The sequence below is a fragment of the Periplaneta americana genome, chromosome 6 (genome assembly GCF_040183065.1).
Source record: "Periplaneta americana isolate PAMFEO1 chromosome 6, P.americana_PAMFEO1_priV1, whole genome shotgun sequence".
NCBI lineage: Eukaryota > Metazoa > Arthropoda > Insecta > Blattodea > Blattidae > Periplaneta > Periplaneta americana.
Genome location: NC_091122.1, coordinates 122,246,845 through 122,267,439, shown reverse-complemented (window position 1 = coordinate 122,267,439; position 20,595 = coordinate 122,246,845). Strand labels below are relative to the sequence as shown.

General features: G+C 36.3%; 1 protein-coding gene across 1 annotated transcript in view; it reads left to right on the top strand.

Moving 5' to 3' along the window:
- Positions 1-5,203: 5,203 nt before the first annotated feature.
- Positions 5,204-20,595, top strand: part of wake (wide awake) — an 883,946-nt gene continuing 868,554 nt past the window's right edge. The window contains exon 1 of the mRNA XM_069828856.1: positions 5,204-5,336. The gene's annotated coding sequence lies outside the window, so the exon portion shown is untranslated. The remainder of the gene's footprint in view (positions 5,337-20,595) is intronic.

Here is a 20,595-nt window from a genome sequence, read left to right as displayed (position 1 = left end):
TTAACTGAGCTTTATTTGTGTTTAATTGTTTTCAATTTGTCGAGAATTAATTTTTGAGACATTTATTTTTGTAATTTATATTTCTTTCATTATTTTTATTACTTTTTTGCCATTCAAAAGTGGGGTGCGCGCCTTACTTGAGGACGCGAAGTATTCGAGAAAATACGATATTATGATACCTTACATTTCCTAATACCCATAACTCGCAGATCTTCGACAAATATGATGTAAACCAGGGGTCGTCAGCACAGAGCAAGCTGGAGCTAGTCTCTCTTACCAGCGGAAAACGCAATGCACTAGGGTGCACTCCGTAGCTGCTAGCGAGTATGCTCTCTATTTCTCCCTGTTGCACGACAGTGCACACGGGACAGCACCGCGTACCCTTTGCACATTTCAGCGAGTGCTGACGACCACTGATGTAAACAGTACTTCCACAACTGCAACTCATTTCGTGGAATCATTATGAATGCAATGAAATGCAATATAAGTGCTTGAATTGTGAATAATGAATACACATATTAATTTTCAATGCAGTAAATTTCAATAGCGTTTTATTTTCGTACGCTTTACAGTCTCTAGCTTGCTAATTGTCATCTTATTAATAAAGAGACTATACAGGATAACAACTGAACTAGTGAATCACCTTTTGCCACCTCGTCTGTAACCTTCATGGTGGAATCGGCACGGTATGACAACACACCTCACAGGACTCAAGCGAGACACTCGTCAGAACTTCTATAGCACTATTCTCTCATGATGAATAATTTCACGTCAGCTGTTAATTGAAACTTTTGAAATGCACCACTCAAACTGAATTTTCATTCATTATTACCGGTCTGTTTCTGCAGCGAGTTTGTGAAGGTTTGAAAACTGTTTCACCCTCAATTATTGCGCATGATCAGCGATGATCGGTTTTAAATTAATTTTATTTCAAACCGTCCCAGCAAGAACACTCATGTACAGCAAAATAACACCGTTCTGCATGGATTTTGTTGTTTTGAAATAAATGAGAGTTTCTAAATCACAATTTCACACTGATTGCAAAAATGAAATCCGTTTTCGCGTACCACGTCAGAATTTTTTACAATTCAAAATTTTATGTTTTCAATATTTTTCATAATATAGTAATATTACAGCGTACTTGTCATTTGTTAGAAAGGTACGACAGCTTATAATTTAAACTTTATTACTTAAAATGTGAAATAATATATGTTATTATATTTATATTTGATACTTATTAAAATCTACTAACTATATCCGCCCTTGGGGGATGTAAAAAATTATATCCTCCCCCTTAAAATGAACCGAGGTTAAGACATCCGTTGTTTATTCTTAGAGATTTTTATCTGTCTGCACTCAACGTTATCTATAAACAGGAAGTTGAAATGTTTAGTGTCTCAGGTCATAAAAAATTATGAAGGAAATATTTACTGGTAGAGATTCCTATTAAAACTAACAATGAATTAGAGAAATTACAGAAGGTCCCTATATATATGGAAGTGCAATCCAGCTTATGAGGCTACAGATTTCTTTACTGAGATAATAAATCTATCCCCTTTTAAAGGTTGTTTTAAAATTAGAGGTTCAGTTTTGTGTTGTTGGTTGTCGTGTAAAAGCGAAGTGTGTGAGTTCTCATTTTTCTCATAACATAATAGTGTTGTTCATAGAAATTTCGAAACATGGTTGTGTAAATGATCCAAATTTGTTTTGCTATATATGTGGGTCATATACGTTAGTAAAACAGAGAATATAACAGCTTTTGTAAAGAATACTTACTTTCAATATGTTGGCATTAAGTTAGGAGACCAGGACAAATCCTGGTGCCCTCATAAACTGTGTTGTTGTGTTGAAGAGTTGAGGAGTTGGAAATATGGAAAAAGGAATTCATTGCCCTTCATCCCTATGATTTGGAAGGAAAGATGTAAAAGATGCCTGGAATGCTTTCAGAAATGTTTTTTTTTTAATTTCCTTGGAAATAAAAAAAGACTAAAATTTATTATGTTTACATAGTGAAAGTGAAAATGATGCTACAAAGTTTCAAACAGATTGGCTGCAACATGAATGTCAAAGTACATTTCCTTCATTCCCATCTAAATTATTTTCCTGATAATTTAGGAGATTGTAGTGAGGAACAAGGTGAAAGGTTTCACCAGGATATAAGAAATATGGAAGTGAGGTATCAAGAGAAGTGGAGTGTTAACATGATGGCGGACTATTGCTGGATGTTATTAAGGGACTGCTCTGAACAACGTGCGAGGAGGTCAAAGAGGAGAAAATTTGAAGTGCAATATTGAGGAAAGGTTATGAATGTGCTTATAAGTATTAATGAATATTAATTAATGATTAATTAGTGGCAAATAGAAATTGTGGCCTAGTTTTTCTTACAAAATGCTTGTTGAAAATAACTTTTATGACGTTTCACAAAGATGTAATTTCATTTCTAGTTATTCATGAATTGTCTGAAAACCTGACGTGGTGGGAAAAAAAAATAGAGATTATTTTCGAATTCAGCACAAAAAATCCGTTTAGAATCGCCTAACAGATTGAAAACAACAGAAAATAAGTTTTAAAATGCAGAACGGTGTAATTTACTAATGATCTAGTACAGCCGTGGCGAGAACGTGACTCGCGAGACATTGTGGCTCGCAGTGATAGCTGTGCATTTCGCTTGCTTCTAACCTCCGCCAACCCACACCCTCTCACTCACTGGAGTCAAACTCCGTTCCATTTGTATTTGTCTCTGACCTGCGAGTGGCATATGTCTCTTTCGAAACCATGTACGAAAGTTCCAAGTAGGATGGGAGGACGCATTTTTTTTGCTGTCAATATGATGAGAATATTAAATGTATGATTTGTTCACAAGTATTACGAGGAAAACGGTTGTGTAACATAAAACGGCAATATACTACATGTTACTGATGAAACATTAAAAGGTTAAGTGTTATTGTTGTCATCATCATCATCATCATCATCATCATCATCTTTGTACGTCGACCCTTTTTCAGCAGATGTACGAATAATGCGGTTAGCTCTTCAATTTGAACTCACTGATTTACTATGTGATGTCAAATGAAAGCTAGATGTAAGGACTTGACAAATGTTGAACTTTCAAATCTTTGCCAAAAAATAAATATCCGAAGCTTCGTTCTTTCGCTTGCTCTGTTGAAGCTATGTTCGCTACAACTTACGTTTGTGAAAAATTATTTCAACAATTAAAATAGTAAAAAACAAATTTAGATCACGACTGACAGACAAATACTTTCGTGATCAACTACGACTGGCAGTAAGTGACATAATTCCTGATTTTGAAACTTTGTCGCAGAGACATTCTGAAGACAGTTAATTTTAGGTTGTAATATTGTTCATTTATTGTTCATTTCTTTCTTCGTTGCACGTACTAAACATCGTATTAAACATTAGTTTGTAGCTTTGTACTGGTATAAAATTATATTTAATTGCTTGACGTAAGGAAAATCAAAATCCGTTAATAAGTCAGACAGTTGCTTCACTTTCCCTTCGGGTGTCCGCCTCCCTCCATAGGTGATATGCACGTTGCAGGTTACACAGTGGCTCGGCGCACGATTACATTTTCGCCACTGCTGATCTAGTATATTGAATTTAATTTCACAGTAGGTTATATATTTTAACAATCAATGTAGATAAGCATGGAAAAACAGAAGATTACTGCAGAAAGTATGTGTGTGCCCGGCCAATGGATAAAGATGCAGCACAGCTACCTTAATGCGCGAGAGTCAGTATGAACTGAGATTGGTTTACGCTGATGCGCACATCTTTCTGGCAGTCAGGTAACGATTTGATGACGATTTGATATGCTTCAAGAACGCTCGACTCTTTAAATCAGCAAGGACGAGTGAAGTTATCACTGCATGAACAGTAAAGTCTATGTGTTCATGCTCATGACGGTTACAAACGAGGGGAACTGTTGCGGGGAATCTCGCTATACGTATAAAGGATAACCGAAAGTTAATCTTGGAAAATACACACAAAAAGAAAAGGATTTCTCTTCATCAAAATTTGTAAACGCCATCAAAATGTCTTGTCAGCGGTACGCCCTGCCACATGCAGATTCTACAATACCACGCATTGCCGCCTTAAAGGCTGTAATAAGGCGGAAACTCTCTCTCATATATTGGGGTCCTGCCGAAAAAGCGAGCTGATATGTAAAATAATAACAGGCATAACATATTGAAAATACCAATAGATCATCATCATCATCATCATGATACGGAAAGCAATTGGAAACTACTGTGCCGATCAGTAATTTCCCTAGTAGTCTGATAGCTGCCGGATCACCAATACGATCGGTAGCTGTTACATCGCCAGCGATCATATTTATAGCAACTATCAGCGTATTCCGAATCTCACCGGACCGGTGGACATCAATGACGTCACGCTGCAGCAAAATAGGAACAAAACTGCTGGAAAGTTCAATGACCATCATGGCGGCTGTACAAGTTGTTGCATGTGCTATACTAGCAAGATTTTGCGAAATTTCCATACTTTCACCTCGTTCAAAGAAAAGAGAGCATAAACAATTTAGTTCTTGAACCAGTAGAAATATATGGTCCGTTGACATGTTCATTCATAAGCCATTAACATAGTTTTAATACGTTGTGCTCATTACACAGCAGAACACACCGCCATGACACAACAGTGCACGATGTTATTCGTCTGCTAATTCCCGCCCTGTACAAGAACCAAGCAGATTCACTGATGGCGGCTGATTGGTACTGCCTCCACTTCTGCAAGCTGATGGGACTGATGAGACACCGGTAGAGCATCAGTGACGTCATCGTTGAAATTCGGAACACCGTGATGCCATCAGATTGCTCAGCGCTGAGATTCGGAATATGCTGTATCCTTACTATAGCAAGCTGGGGGATCACACTTTTAACTTATGCACCTCAGTTATAAAGTCAACTTATAAATCAAAGATGTAGGAGTAAAATAACCAGATTTTATTATTATCCCACACTCTTAAGAGGGAACTACTGTATGTTCACAAAGCTAATGTTCCATATTCATTCTGATTATATTGTGTTTTTTGCTTTGTGAAGAATTTTAGATAATGACGCAAATAACCATAGTAGTTGACGCGCCCTTCTTTAAATCCCACTAACTGCTCCATATTCCTTTCTTACACTTTCAAACACGACTCGTTTTTCTGTGTTGCAGTGGATGTGCAGGGGTGGTGCCCGAAGTGAAGACAGTGGGGGGCAAGCCAGCGCCCCTGCTGAGGTCCCGCACTCTACCGGCCATCGTGGTGCCCGGACTCAGCATCCTACAGGCTCAGATCGATGCCCGCTACAAGCACGGTAAGTTATATCATTTACTCTTTCAGTGTATTTACTGCCTCCATTTATTACGATTAATGTTGTTCCTTCTTTCCTTCCTTTTTTTAAATCGCTTTTCATTTCATCACTTGTTCAGTATTAAAATAACTAAATCTCTTACGTAATAATCGATTTCTTTTTACTTCCTCATTTTCTTCGTCTTTCCCTAACCCTCTTCATTTTATGTTCTTCTTTCTTAATCTCACTCTGCTTCGCTAATTCTTCCTCATTTCCAGTTTTTTGTCCATCTCTCTCCTTTCGTTTAGGAATACACTGTGTTATCAATTTCTTTTTCTTCCTATTATATCTTAATTTCCTCTCCATTATTTTTCTTTTCATCCTGTTTTATCGCACATTTCATTTCTCTTTTTCCTTTATAGATTTTTTGCTTTGTTCCCTCAATTTTGTTTATATGTTTTCAATTATTCAATAGTTGTTTGCCGGTTTCCTCTTTTCTTTCTAAATAATTATGTAATTCTTTTTATTTAATTATTTATTTATTTTCATATATTCATATTTATCATCATGCGGCTATCAGGTAGTAATTTCCCTCACATTTCTGCATACGGTCCACTACTACCCTTGATACATTCAATCACATATCCTAACATATTTCTCCTATCATCTATATCTCCCCATATCTTCCAATTACATAAAGTTAAACCATATTTCCGTCTATTTCTTCCTCCACACTTTTTGATGTACAGTATTTTCAACTCTTCACCTTTTTTATCTTCCCTCAATCGCATTCCTGAATACTATGCAATACTGTCTACCTTTCTCTTACATACAAACATTCTCGTCTACATCTACTCATCCATCTCTACTACTATCAATGTCATCTTTCATTACTGTTATACTTGATTTTCCGTTTCTCTTAAAAACCTTTTTATCTCTGACTAGAATTCACTATTTTTTCTACTTTCTCATCTGCATTACCGTATTATATTATTTGTCTCATTTATTGTTCCAATGTTCTAATGTTTGTAATACTTCGTTGCTAATACTTGTTCAATTCACTTATCACTTTTTCACTTTATTTTATTTATTTCCATAACATTATTATATTTTAAGTTTTGATGGTTTCACTACCTCCCATTTCCTTCCGTAAATTCGGTGGCGTTCGGATAAAGGGGGTTAAGTCTTATTTTTGTGCATATGGAGTTTTGTTCCCCAGATGAATACACATATTAAATTCTACAAGTGGGTGTACAAAAAATAAATAATACTAGCATTTTATATGTTTTATTTGTGTAGAACATTATTTGCAATAAGGTTCTGAAGTTTAATTTTCATTTATATCAAAACTCATTTTTATGACTTCTCTTTCTTTATCTAAACACCATCTATTATTCTTTTCTGCCTTACTTTGAAATTCTTCTTAGTTCTCCCTTTCTTAACACTTACTTATTCTATAAAATATGCATTGTGTTAAATTTCAGCTCTGCTGTTAAAATGTTTCGAGTTAACTGCAGAAATCTTCACTATTAGTATCTACAAAACATAACAAACAGTTGCCAACGTATTTCATGTGACCTCCATCAGACCGGACGTGATAATTAATCATTAAGAATTAAATGTGTCAGCAACGGAAGCTGAATTTAATCTGTCGCGTGTTTTGGATGAAATGTGATAGAGTCAAACGTCAGTCTGGACGATGCTACGAACTATTTAGCACACAGTCATAAATAAAGTACGGAAGATTGAAACAGCTGCTCGTATTTGCTTTAAAAATAGGATACAAGGCCAGCGTTAAAATTGGGTCACTGATAAAATCGTTTCGTTCTACGCTATAAATTAAATTGGCGATATTTTTATTTGTACATCTATTTCAATAACACGACATACAAAATTAGGTTCCATGGAGAACAACCTTAATGGTTTCATGCCTGTAGCTGTGCTGCTGTAGCAATTTTCAATATATATGATTAATTATTGCATAAAATGCAAACTGAAATATCGGGAAGATCAATGCGACGATTTTGTTTAGATAACTATAGCAGCTTGTAGCTGCAATATGGTATTTTATCCAACACCTAACTAATAAAATAACCCGTTGCTATATTCATATGCAATATACAGAGTGTTCATTAAGTACAAAATATTACTCATAACTTCTTAAAATTTAATTTTACAAAAACAAGTTTTATACAAAATGTGTTGGAGGTAAACCATATAATATGGTACTGGTGTTCGAAAAAACTTAGTTATTCACGCATAGAGAGTGCGACAGTAAGCTTTATTTTCTTAATGACACCTTATTTCAAGATATACATATTCCGAATCTCCATTAAATTTTACGTATGCATTTTTTCCTTTGCGGTTACTTGAAGCCCACAGTGTAACAGAATAAACCAAAAAGTACAGAAGAACTGATCATGGGCCATAACCTTCTATAGTACAGGGACATCATTTTATTTTTAATTCAATGTTTATTGTACCTGAGTTTTTTTAATGTATTTCACTCCCACCCCCTCTACTAGTAAACTTCCAACCGTTCTCAACACAGAACCAAGCGTATACAGTCAAAGTCGCCTTACGGTCATAGTAAACACAAACAGTACTGAGTTCGTGAGTATAGTACGTTCCAGAAATATGTTCGCGTTTTCCAGTCACGAAAGAGCTTTCAATATTCAATCATATTCTCGCACAGGTACTGTCGTCCGTTTGCCTATGTCGCATCCCGATTTCCCCCACCCGCTTCTGCTCACCCCTCTGGGCTGGTTTAGCTCTTTTCTGAAAACATTAATTCCTGTTAGGAATTTGAACGTCTATGTAATATTATACAACTTTTTAAAATAACTTAATAAAAGTACCTCGTTAATTGTCACGTGATTTCCGTCCATTCTATGACTGCGACAAAACCACTTGGACGGACAGTAGATAGCATGTCTAAGTAATTTTATCTGTGCGGGTCGGGCAGAAGTGAAGATTGAATTTACAGTACGTAAGGTACTCTTTTATAGAGTAGGTACAGAATTATTTCAACATGAGTTACTAGTACGAACGACGAAACTACTAATTTGAATTAGATACAATAGTCTATAGTGCGATAATATGCAAAAAGGAACTGAAGCCTGTCTCGAAATGAACGGCCACCATTTTCAAAATTGTGTTTAAATAACCATATTATGATTATTTTTCAATTTACCTTCATTCTCTATATTATACGCTAATGTGCTGTAGAAAGTGTAATGTACACTGCATAATGAATACGTCCGAATTGATAGCTCAGTTCGTGTGTGAAAACACTTATTGTTAATACAGTACTGTATTTTGATTAAAGAAAAACCTAATGAAAATTATCAAACTCAAAAGCGTGATATTTCCTAGTTTACGTAGTCGTAGAAGGGGGTAGGAGTGTTTCCGGTTCTCAAACGATAATTCAAAGGTATAGTCAGGTTAATATTAGAAATGTTAGTAAAAAGAAAATGATGACTCTGCACATGCAAAGTATTTCCAAGGACAGCTGAAGATAGAACAAATAAAAATAACAGAACACCTTAGAACTTACACGTAGGTAGTTGTGAATGTAACTTTTGGAACTCTGAATCTTTTCCAGTCAGATTATGTGATCAGGGAAATACACAACCAGACCAGGCATTAGGGACCTAACAGAGAGGAGGATTCTTTACTCTGTTAGGGCCGTATTATCAATAGCAGTTTAAGCAGAGTTTAATTTAAACTGCTTGCAATTTAATCCATGGCTTAAACCATGCTGCATATTTTCAACACTCTTGAAGGCAGATTAGTTTAAACTATTGTTGAAACCTAAGCCTTGATACGATGAAAGAGTAATGGAACGGAGAAAAATTCTCTCCGGCGCCGGGATTTGAACCCGGGTTTTCAACTCTACGTGCTTTATCCACTAAGCCACACCGGATACCCACCCCGGCGTATGACAGAATCGTCTCAGATTAAGTTCCAACTCTTGGGTTCCCTCTAGTGGCCGCGCTCTGCACTACGTCATAATGTCTATGAACGTAGGACTAAAGTCCACACATGAGCTGAGGTGCGCCGGGATCCGACGGAATAAGCGCCGTCTTAAATCACGGGGGCTTAGTGGATAAAGCATCAGCACGTAGAGCTGAAAACCCGGGTTCAAATCCCGGCGCCGGAGAGAATTTTTCTCCGTTCCATTACTCTTTCATCGTATGATGACGCAGAATATCTGCATGGAAATATCATATGTACTTCGGTACATTAAATAATATCTAAGCCTTGATGTTCTGAGTTTAAATCAATCAGTTGACAATCCTGTGTTTCAGATTAATTGTTCATTACTGAATCATTACCTGGCGATAGATCCTGCAAGTATATAGTTCTGATATACTGGATATATTAAGTCCCAATACATGGCGTAAAACACTAAATTTTTCTTCTAAACTTGTTATTAAATACTCACCACACATCGGCATGCAATCCCTTTGCAGGAGATCGATATGATTTAACACCAAGTGTTTCAGAAATACTTTGACAAACCTTGGTTGCATGTTCCTCACACTAAAACAAGAAAAAAAAAGTTCATATAAACATATGTACGAAAATCCTTAGTTTTTCAGTTATTAATGGAAGAACATAATGAAACTTCTGTTAGATATTGTCAGCTTGGTAGCAAGTGTTGCAACTTTAATCAATTCAGAAACTCATAACAATGAAAGTTTACGTTCAACGCGTTTCGAAGTACTAACAACTTAACTTAAGTTTGTAACCGTTCATTTTGCTAGATAATCGAATGATGTTATCGATACAAGTCTGCTGATGCACCCATTGTATCCTAGATGGCTATGTGTTGCCAAGGAGTCCATGATCTGGCGAGTACATGCGTGTGTGGAAGCAGGAACATTTGTTATGAGTTTCTGAATTGATTAAAGTTGCAACACTTGCTATCAAGCTTACAATATCTAACAGAGTTTCATTATGTTCATTCATTAATAACTAAAAAACTAAGGATTTTCGGACATATGTTTATATGAACTTTTTTTCTTGTTTTGGTCTGAGGAACATGACCCCAAGATTTGTCAAAGTATTTCTGAAACACCCTGTATAAAGGGTGTTCGCAGAAAATTAGGAAAACGAGTGAAAGAAAAACAGAGAGTGAAAACGGAATTATTCGTCCATAAGCGCTACGTCCAAAATGGTTAATTTGTGGAGTACACCGACTACAACGATAAATAAATTGAAAATATAGTAATAAACAATGAAACAGACAATTGCGCGATAGTGGAGTCTGGAATAATGCACAAAGTTAAATGCTTTGGTTTAATAGCTGTATAAATTATACACAGCCATTAATTATTTATTAGTGGGATCAAATGTCACGTTTCAGGGCTCATTAAGTTTCATTACCTTGTTGCAGTACTGCCTATCTACGAAATAAACCCACGCAAATCAATATTCCTAAACTTCATGCAACATACGTACAGCGTCCGCCCTGCGGTGGCTGTGTTATGTAAGGTTCGTTCCAACAACAGTCAGGAGCCGTCCGTAACTATTAAGAATTAAGGAAAATGCAAAATCTTGTAACAGTTAATTTAGATCCATTATTTTATTTATTGCAAAACATTGAAGATAGGATATGTTCAGGCAGGAAAGGGGACTACTTGTTGACATGATAAAACAAAGCAGTCACAATAAAAACGATGCAAATACCACAAGAAGGTTTTTCAGGGAGGTTTCCACTTTTGCGTATATTACGGGATTAGATAGAAATCTAATAAGTCGTCTACGCACATAATATCAGAAACCTTTTCTTGCGGTTTTGCAATACTGATGAACGGGCACTTGACATGTGTGCAAGGAAGACAAGGGAATTATATTTATGCTTGCACAAATAGTATTATATGCCTACAACCCTTCACAAACTCTTGGCTCATGGACAGAAGGTCACATAACACTATTATACCTACTGGCAAATTATCTGAGGAAGCCCAGGAAACGAGGAACAAATACTATATTAGACTTTTCCGAGAAGTCTTCGCAAGAAAATCATCAAGAAAGACACAAATAGCGATCTTTTACTCAGGATACTTATTTCTTTGGACCCTTACGTCACCAGCTTAAAGAAATTAAGAAGAGAAAACCGCGGTCGATTTTAATAGTATTGCTGGAATTCTCTCCGAGCCTCCATTACTCACAAGGGAAGGGTTTCGGCTCGAACAGGAATTTTGTATCCAAAATTTGTATACAGGCCCATCTCTACATCCCTGTAAAACTCCCAAAAGCATTCGTTTGTGTAATGTGTGGTTTGTCTGTTAGAGCATTGTACAAGTTGAGGGGTGGGGAGAGCACTGCATAAGTTAAGGGGATGGGACACGTTATCCGTAAGCCTAGCCTAACCTAGAAGCTAGTGCGAGTGAGAAAATATCTAAAGCCCATTTAAGAATATTTTTCTCCAACGTTCTGTCTCAAAATGTTGCAGCTAATCAAAAGTATATACTGTTTTGTGAGTCACTGAATGCGCACAAGGACGCAACCTTAATAAATGAATCATTCAAAGGCTAGGACATGGAATGTATGATCATTCCACCTAAAAAAAAAAAAAACGAAATATATCCGGCCTCTGAATATCTATTTCCTTAGACAATAAAAAATATATGCTCGGAGGATAACAGATTACATAAGGATTCTTGATGACAATCTAGAACTTAACTAGGGAAATCTAGTGTTTATAATGAAAATGCACTCTGTTATTCATAACCAGTTGTCTGCTCCAGTATACCGCCCTATGCTTCAGTATTCCTGGCAGTCAGCTGACTACGTGAATCCTGAACAAGTCTCGGACTTCAAAAATTTAATTCAGGTGGCATTTGATTTTGCAACACTGGAATGTCGTTCAGAAGATTGTTCAGGTGTTCCTTCTGTGTGTTGTGCTTATTGCTCTGCTCCATGCTGTTTCATGCATTTTATAGAGAATCCTCATATACATTTTTAAAGAAGTGTATTGACCAATACCAACCAAACGGAGAGTTACACAAATGAATGCTTTTACGGTCTTCATCACCATTGTGAGGTAAGCGTCTGTACAAATGTTTAACCAAAAATTCCTGTTCGAGCCGAAACCCTTCCCTTGTCAGTGCTGTCGAAGGAGAGACTAGCAGCGAGGATACAGATTCTGATGGGGATGCTTCTGACGTCTTCTGAACGAGTAAATATGTAGCAATTATTCCTTCGTCTTACGCTTTCAATTTTAAGCGCATACCACATTATGAATATTAATTTATTTTTTCACTCAAATCGAAATTTTTTACAATATTACTCATTTTATTTTCAGTAAAAATAGTTGCTATTTTCTTTTTCATTATTCAAAACTTATTTACTTCAATAATTGAAGGTATATAACAATTTTTATGAACATTGAGCGATTAGTTTTAGAGAAATGATTTTTGGCCGGCTAGACTCGCTAAATTACACACTGTGCGCCGGAGGACGATGGAATTTAATCATTATTATAGGATTTTAGGAACTTGAGGAAACTACGAAAAAGATACAAGTCAGGTTATCCGGCCCCCTGGGATCAACTTCCGGACCTCTCGAATACAAGCCGTAAAAGATAACATCACTTCAATATGCTCGTATAATAATAATAATAATAATAATAATAATAATAATAATAATAATAATAATAATAACAACAATAATATTATTAATAATAATAATAACAATAATATTAATAATAATAATAATAATAATAATAATTACACCTTCCGCAAAGAAAATCATTGAAACAAATTTAATTTCTAAGACACCACGAAAAGTGAACTAAGAATGTTCGTGGGTAATAACTGAGTGGAAGTGATGGCGGTGACTATGACAAATTATGATGCCCCGTACTGACACAATTTCACGGAAATCTCATCGTTCGCCTATGAGGTCGATGCGTGTAATGATGATGATGACAAAATGATCCTTTCACCGTGGTTTCCATATTTCAGTTCAGCAAACTTTCCATTGAATATTTGTCACTGTCCAGTTAACAGAGCGCTGTAATAGGAACATTCCACGGGGTCGAGGGGAGGGCAGGGTTGCTCCATATGGGAGCATGCCAAAATAGCAGGGGAGCGAAATTGCATTCTCTTCGACGATATCAGTAATTGCAGCCTAACAACTTGGACGAGGGCATTCTTCCAAAGCTACGAACTATTTCGGTTTTATCTGAGAATTGCCTTCATTAGAAAGAAATGCTTTTCAACCATACAGATAAAACTCGTTTCCTATGACTCTCAACTCCACTACACAATTACAATCGTTGAATTTCATCTCTACTCAAACAGACAAAGTATAACATAGCTTAGTTACAAATCATATTCGTTTGGTGTTGTATTTCTTTACTTTGAAATTATTTAAATTAGTTTAGTGTGATGTAAAACGACAGATTTAAATACCGGTAATAAAAAGTTAATAATATAATTGAGCTAATCGGCGATGTATGCAATGGAGGGGGAAAGGAACTGGCCACCCTATCCTATTATCTTTTGGCCTAGTTGCCTCATAAGCGGTGCCTTTTGGTATCACTTGTGAGGTTCAGACCTGTCTTCAGACAGTTGACTAAACAACAACATAAACATAGGGGAGAGTTGGGTAGTATCGGACATCGGGTAATATCGGACAGTGCGTTTCTTTCATCTACCAACAGATGGTAGTACCTGAATGACATGGTTACGTTTCTGTATGAGACAATACACAGAAACGTAACCATGTCATTTAGGTACTATCATCTGGTGGAAGATGAAAGAAACTCACTGTCCGATATTACCCGACGTCCGATACTACCCAACTGTCCCCTAATAGAGATAAACATCACGGATGAGACTTCCAAATGCAAACTCGTGTGTGTATGTGTACCATCGTAGTGTTCTTCCTTCAATCATTTCTAGAATTATCTCTTCTGCCTGCATCCATCTTCTTGTTTCTTCATTTCTTATTCTTTACAACCGAGAAACTCATGCATTCCGTAAATAATACATTTTCACTGCTATAAGTTTCCTTCTACATTCAGCATTCTACATTAAACACTCCTCTTCCATTTGGTGACCAATCAAATATCCTTTTAGACCAGCGTTGCTGATTCATCCTCCTTAGATGTCCAAACCACCGTAGTTTTCTTCCTTCAATCCATTCTAGAACTGTCTCTTCTGCCTGTATCCGTCTTGTTTCTTCATTCCTGATTCTTTGCATCCGAGAAACTCATTCACTCCGTAAATATTCCATATTCACTGCTAAAAGTTAGTTAGTTAGTTAGTTAGTTAGTTAGTTAGTTAGTTAGTGGGGTTTAAAAAAGGGCGCGTCAGCTACTATGGCTATTTGCGCCCTTATCTAAAATCCTTCACAAAACAGAAACACAATACAATAATCAGAATGCTTAAATGAACTAAAAAGCGCTGTCACAGTTAAAACGAGGTTCACAAATGCAGTTTCAACAAGCTGATGCATAAAAAACATAAAAGTGAGCAGTTCTCAGATCCTAGCTAGTATTTAAAAAGAAACAATAAAATAATAAAACAAATGCCACCAGAAATAAATTATCTGCCGCATTTCTAAAATGCTCGGATGTAAAAGATCCGAATGTCAAGTTTGTTAAAAACATATGCCAGACAACAAATGTAACCTCCGGATGTGAAGGGTCCGGAGGATAAGTGAAACGGGTCAATAAAAAACTAAATCACCCTATTAAGTCCTGCATTAGATAACAATCTCAGATCTGCATTTGTACAATTAAAATCATTTCCAAGAGCGTCATGTAGAGTCGGCTGAATTCCATATTGCCGACGGACACGATCATATTTTCTACAATGCAATAAAAAATGTTCCACCGTAAGTGAAACATGGCATAGATCACACTCCGGCTGAGCTTCGCCACGTAGAAGATGGCCATGTGTCAGATGACAGTGGCAAATCCTCAACCGGATGAGTAAAACTTCATGTCGTGACGCTCTTGTGGACGAATCCCAAACTCGAACAGTATTCTTTATTTTTCGTAATTTATTTCCTTCTTGTGCAGACCATTCTCCTTCCCATTGCCACCATATTGTATGTTTCAGGTAATTATGAATATCTTGTCACCTCTCACGCCAATACACCTCAGATCCATTCATAGCACCGTCCCTTGCTGCAGCATCCGCTGCCTCGTTACCAGGAATGCCAACATGACCCGGAATCCACACTACTCCAATCTCATAATCAGGGGTTAGGAGAGAATGGAAAAGTTCCTGGGTTCTCAACACAAGCGGATCATCAGAATTCAAACGCTGCAGGGACTGAATGGTGCTTGAAGAATCGGAGCAGATAAGTAATCTGCCCCTGCTAAAAGTTTCCTTCTACATTCAACACTCCTCTTCCATTTGGTGACCAATCAAATATCCTTTTAGGCCAGCGTTGTTGATCCATCCTCCTTAGATGTCCAAACCATCGTAGTGGTGTTCTTTCAATCCTTTCTAGAATTCTCTCTTCTGCTTGCATCCTCTTCTTATTTCTTCATTCCTGATTCTTTACATCCGAGAAACTCATTCACTCCGTAAACAATACATTTCCACTGCTAAAAGATTCCTTCTACATTCAGCATTCCACATTCAACGTTCCTCTTCCATTTGGTGATCAATCAAATATCCTTTTAGGACAGCGTTGTTGATCTATCCTCCTTAGATGTCCAAATCATTATAGTGTTCTACTTTCAATCTCTTCCAGAATTCTCTCTTCTGCTTGCATCCGTCTTCTTATTTTTTTCATTCCCGATTCTTTGCATCCGAAATACTACTGCACTCCTTAAATAATCCATTTCCACTGCTAAAAGTTTCCTATTATATTCAGCATTCAGCATTCAACACTCTTCTTCCATTTGTTGTCCAATCAAATATCCTTTTAGGCCAATGTTGTTGATCCATCCTCCTTAGCTATCTAAAACATTAGGGGTGCTATGCATAGACATTTCGCTAGCCCGCGCTACGAGCGTGCTAAACTAGCCCCGGCTATCGACTGGTTACTTGTACAGGATTCATATCATATCTCATTGCTAACACTGGTTTATGAATACGAAAAACGTTAGTTCGCTGATCATCCACCGGAAGCCCGCGCTAAGAATGTCTATGAATATGGCCCCAGTATTTAGTATTAGTATTTATTTATTTAACCTGGTAGAGATAAGGCTGTCAGGCCTTCTCTGCCCCTCTACCATCGTAGTGTTTTTCTTTCAATCCTTTCTAGAACTGTCTTTTCTGCCTGCATCTGTCTTATTATTTCATTCCTGACTTTTTGCATCCGAAATACTACTGCACTCCGTAAATAATTAATTTCCACTGCTGAAAGATTCCTTCTACATTCAGCATTCGGTATACATACAAAGGGACACGGAAATCTGTATTCTGTAACATTACTTCTTCGTTTCAGTCATGTTTTGTGGTAATGCCGGGGCAGTAAGAAATTGTCATTGTCATAAGATCTGACGTGAAATAGTGGCAATGGAATCAGAAGATAACGATAGTGGTCCTAGTAGGTCCTACTCCTACAAAACTACATCGGATGCACTTAAATATAAAAGACGGAAACAAAATTACAGAAAATTATGGTAAGCTAGGCCTATTCCCAAATTTAAAGCTTGGTTGTTAAGGTAAGCAGACAAGAAAATGTTTAAAAATAATTTTATGCTCCCATATTTAACTTTCAACAATCATTTTCTTATAAGAATTAAAAAAAAACTTTAAATAAATGTTGTGGACGGCGTTTAGGTAAAATAATCCAAAATAGGCCAATTTTTATATGTAGCGTACGATCCTCAAATGAAAAGTACAATAATTCAGAACTAACTGTGCGATCCAATCAAGCCGCAGGGTTGGCAACGCTGATCCGTATTAAGTGAAGAGCGATTTTCCGAACGTATTGCATTCTGTATCTATAGGCTATATGCGTCGTGCTCCTTGGTGTGAATCATAAGAGGCGATAAAATCCGTAGCATGGGTGCTTTCTACGGGAAAGAGTTAAAGCTGTGAATTTACGATGCATAACAGAACCACGTCTCTGAAAGAGTGCTTCAGGAAAAGGTTTCATAACCATTACTACTCACATGAAATTTGGACTCTGAATAACATCTTCAGTAGGAAGTATCGTTAAATAAGCTATCACTATAACCACTACCACCACCATCAGCAACACCACTACTGCACTGTTAATATTAATATTGCAATTAGAATGTAAGAGTAAAACAGCTGACAGAAGTTGCTAATTCACGACGGTTGAGGGACCAGCAATATTGTACGTACGGTACAAGAAACAGAGAACTGATAGCGGATTGTATCCACCCAACTTTGCCAGCAATTATAATAGAAGACCAGGATAGTTAATTGGATGGAAGCGGGATCGAGTGTTGTTATTGACTTTGGAGGGCCCACAAACTGTGGGGACATATCCATGGACGCGTGTCATTTCATTTGTCAGCAGATTCTAATTAGGCTCAGAGCAAGAGCGGCATAAACTCTATCAACCAGAAATTTTACTTACAATTGAAACTATCATTCATGACAATCCACGCGTAATAATTATTCACCATGTCGCCTTCCAGTTTCCCGTTACTTTACCCGAACACAACAACAATAACAATCATGTTGTCATAGGATATTATTATTATTATTATTATTATTATTATTATTATTATTATTATATCATTATCATTATTATTATTATTACTATTATTATTAATAATAATAATGCCATGGACCACTTGGATGAGGTAAAGACTCGCGGAGATCAGTCATCCGTGAACCACCAATTGAGAACTATCGATCTTATTGTTAAAGATAGGAATTTACCCACAGAGAATACAAGGTTAGGTATGCATAGAGCAGTGGTTCCCAACCTTTTTTCACTGATGACACACTTTACTGAACGCCCACGATATCGCGACACACTTATTTGGTTTTATTAATAATAATAATAATAATAATAATAATAATAATAATAATAATAATAATAATAACCACTACTTTTCTTCTGGAGAAAAAGGTGGTCGAACTCTTTGTAGAATATTTTATAGTGGACAGGGAGATGGCGTGTCAAAATTTTAGTCCTGAACTGTGTGAAAAATATTAAACTTCTGCTCTAATTTTAGGATCAAAAGAGATTACTGTTCACTGCACAGGAATTTTGTCGTGCCATCAGAAAAAAAGCACTGATAAGTTCTATGTAGTGTCGGACATACAGTGTTGTAGATCGAAAATTCTAAAAGAACAACCAGCAACTTGAGTGGTATTAGAAAAAAAAATCCCAACCTATCTATGCTGGATGTGCGATAAAAGATTTTTATTATTTTTTTTAAACTCGCCTATTTAAATTAATGTGAAGTCTGCGCTTGGTGGGGTTGCACAGAGTTTCTCTATAAGTGGCCTTATGGTTGAAAAACTAAACTGAGCATTGTTGCAGGTGTTCACGTTTCATTGGTAAAGTCTGTCTCAAAATAAAATGTACCATATCAAAGATTTCGTTGCAAATAATGCGTTGTAAAGAGACTTTCTGGATGCAATAACTTTTATTTTTCAATTCCAAAATTTCGTGACACTCTATGGAGTTGCGCGGCACACACTGGTTGGGAACCCCTGGTATAGAGTGTTCGTTGTACTCGAGAGAAACATATCACCATTCAATTGTTGCGATAGAAAACACATTTCAGTTGTAACCTGGCCATACTTCAGGCTTCACGTCATTCATGACGTAACGACAGTCTACGCACAACTAAGCTAATAGCCTCATGTTGATGTATAAATTCCTACCTTTATTTATTGTAAGAGTATAATGTAGTTATAGACCAGAAAAAAAATTAATGCGTTCTGAGAGACTTAAAAGACAAAAAAATTATGTATTTCTCATTACATAATGTGCATTAACCTGGAAAGGTAATCGCTGAAGTTACTGTCTTAATAATAGCTCCTCTAAATACACTGAACAACAAGACTTTTGCTCAGACTTAAAACAATGTGTCCCTTATGGTTTTACATGCTCTGAATTCGAAAATGCATGTCTTTTCTTCGTACCCACGTAAGGTTTTTAAGATATACTATGATTTCACTTTTCGATAAGCGCTCTTCCAGGAAACATCTGGCGCGGGTTGGGGGTTGTAAACCAAAACAAAAGCTAATGCATTTTATGAGTTTATAACTTATTTCTTGTTTCTTATGGTTGTTGGCATGTTCTTTTGTACTTCTAATAAATAAATAGATACTGGTCCCTTCTATTCAGTAAAATTCATAACAGTTCAAAGTGAGGTCTACCTAATGAAAAAACAAGGGTGTGGTTTTCAGTATTTAAAGGAAAGTTTACAAGTTTGATTGAAGGCAAATTAAAAGACGGCATTTTCATCGATTCACAAATTCACAAAGTTAAAAATGACATGATGCACTTTCAAAGATGTTTGCTCAAATTTCTTTGGAAATTCTAGGGCAGACAGCTACATGGAACTAGTTGTGGATACCATGTCAAGTGCATATGAGAAAATGGGGTGTAACATGTTTCTCAAAATACACTTTTTACATTCTCATTTGGATTTCTTTCCTCCTAATCTTGGAGCAGTGACCATGGGGAAAGGTTTTATCAATTAATATCTGAAATGGAAAGGCGATATAAAGGAAGATCACCATCCAGCATGCTTGCAGACTATTGTTGGTTCCTTGTAAAAGACAATCCCGGGTCTAGTTATAAACAGAAATCATCAAGAAAATTCTTCTAAATGTAAGTTTAAATCTCAAGATTTTTCTCATTATATACATGAAATATTTTTATTGTTGGTGCGTTTTAAACTATGTAACAACATTTTTGTATCCAGTACACATTTTCCAAGTATTATGAGTCATTTTGAATCCCTAGTGTGCTCTAATTTTACCAGTAGCTTTGAAAAACTGAAAAAAACATTTTCTTCATAAAGAATTAAATTCTTTTTCCCCGGAAAATGGTACGTGATGGGACAATTTGGATTTCAAATTCAGATTTAGGGGACACATATTAGTAACATTCACCTATTTTTGTTTCGGAGCAAGATAAAAAGTAAAAATTTGTTATTCTGTGATATTAGTCCGGATTTCAACAGTTACAGAATTAACAATAATTTGTATACGATAAAAGTACGTATAGACTGATTTAAACCAATAACATTACATACACAGGGCTTTCATTTCAAAACTTCCCAGTCTAAATAACTATTTATTTCGAATAAATTTAATTAAAATAAATAACATCAATTAAATATGGGGAAGTTTAAAATCAG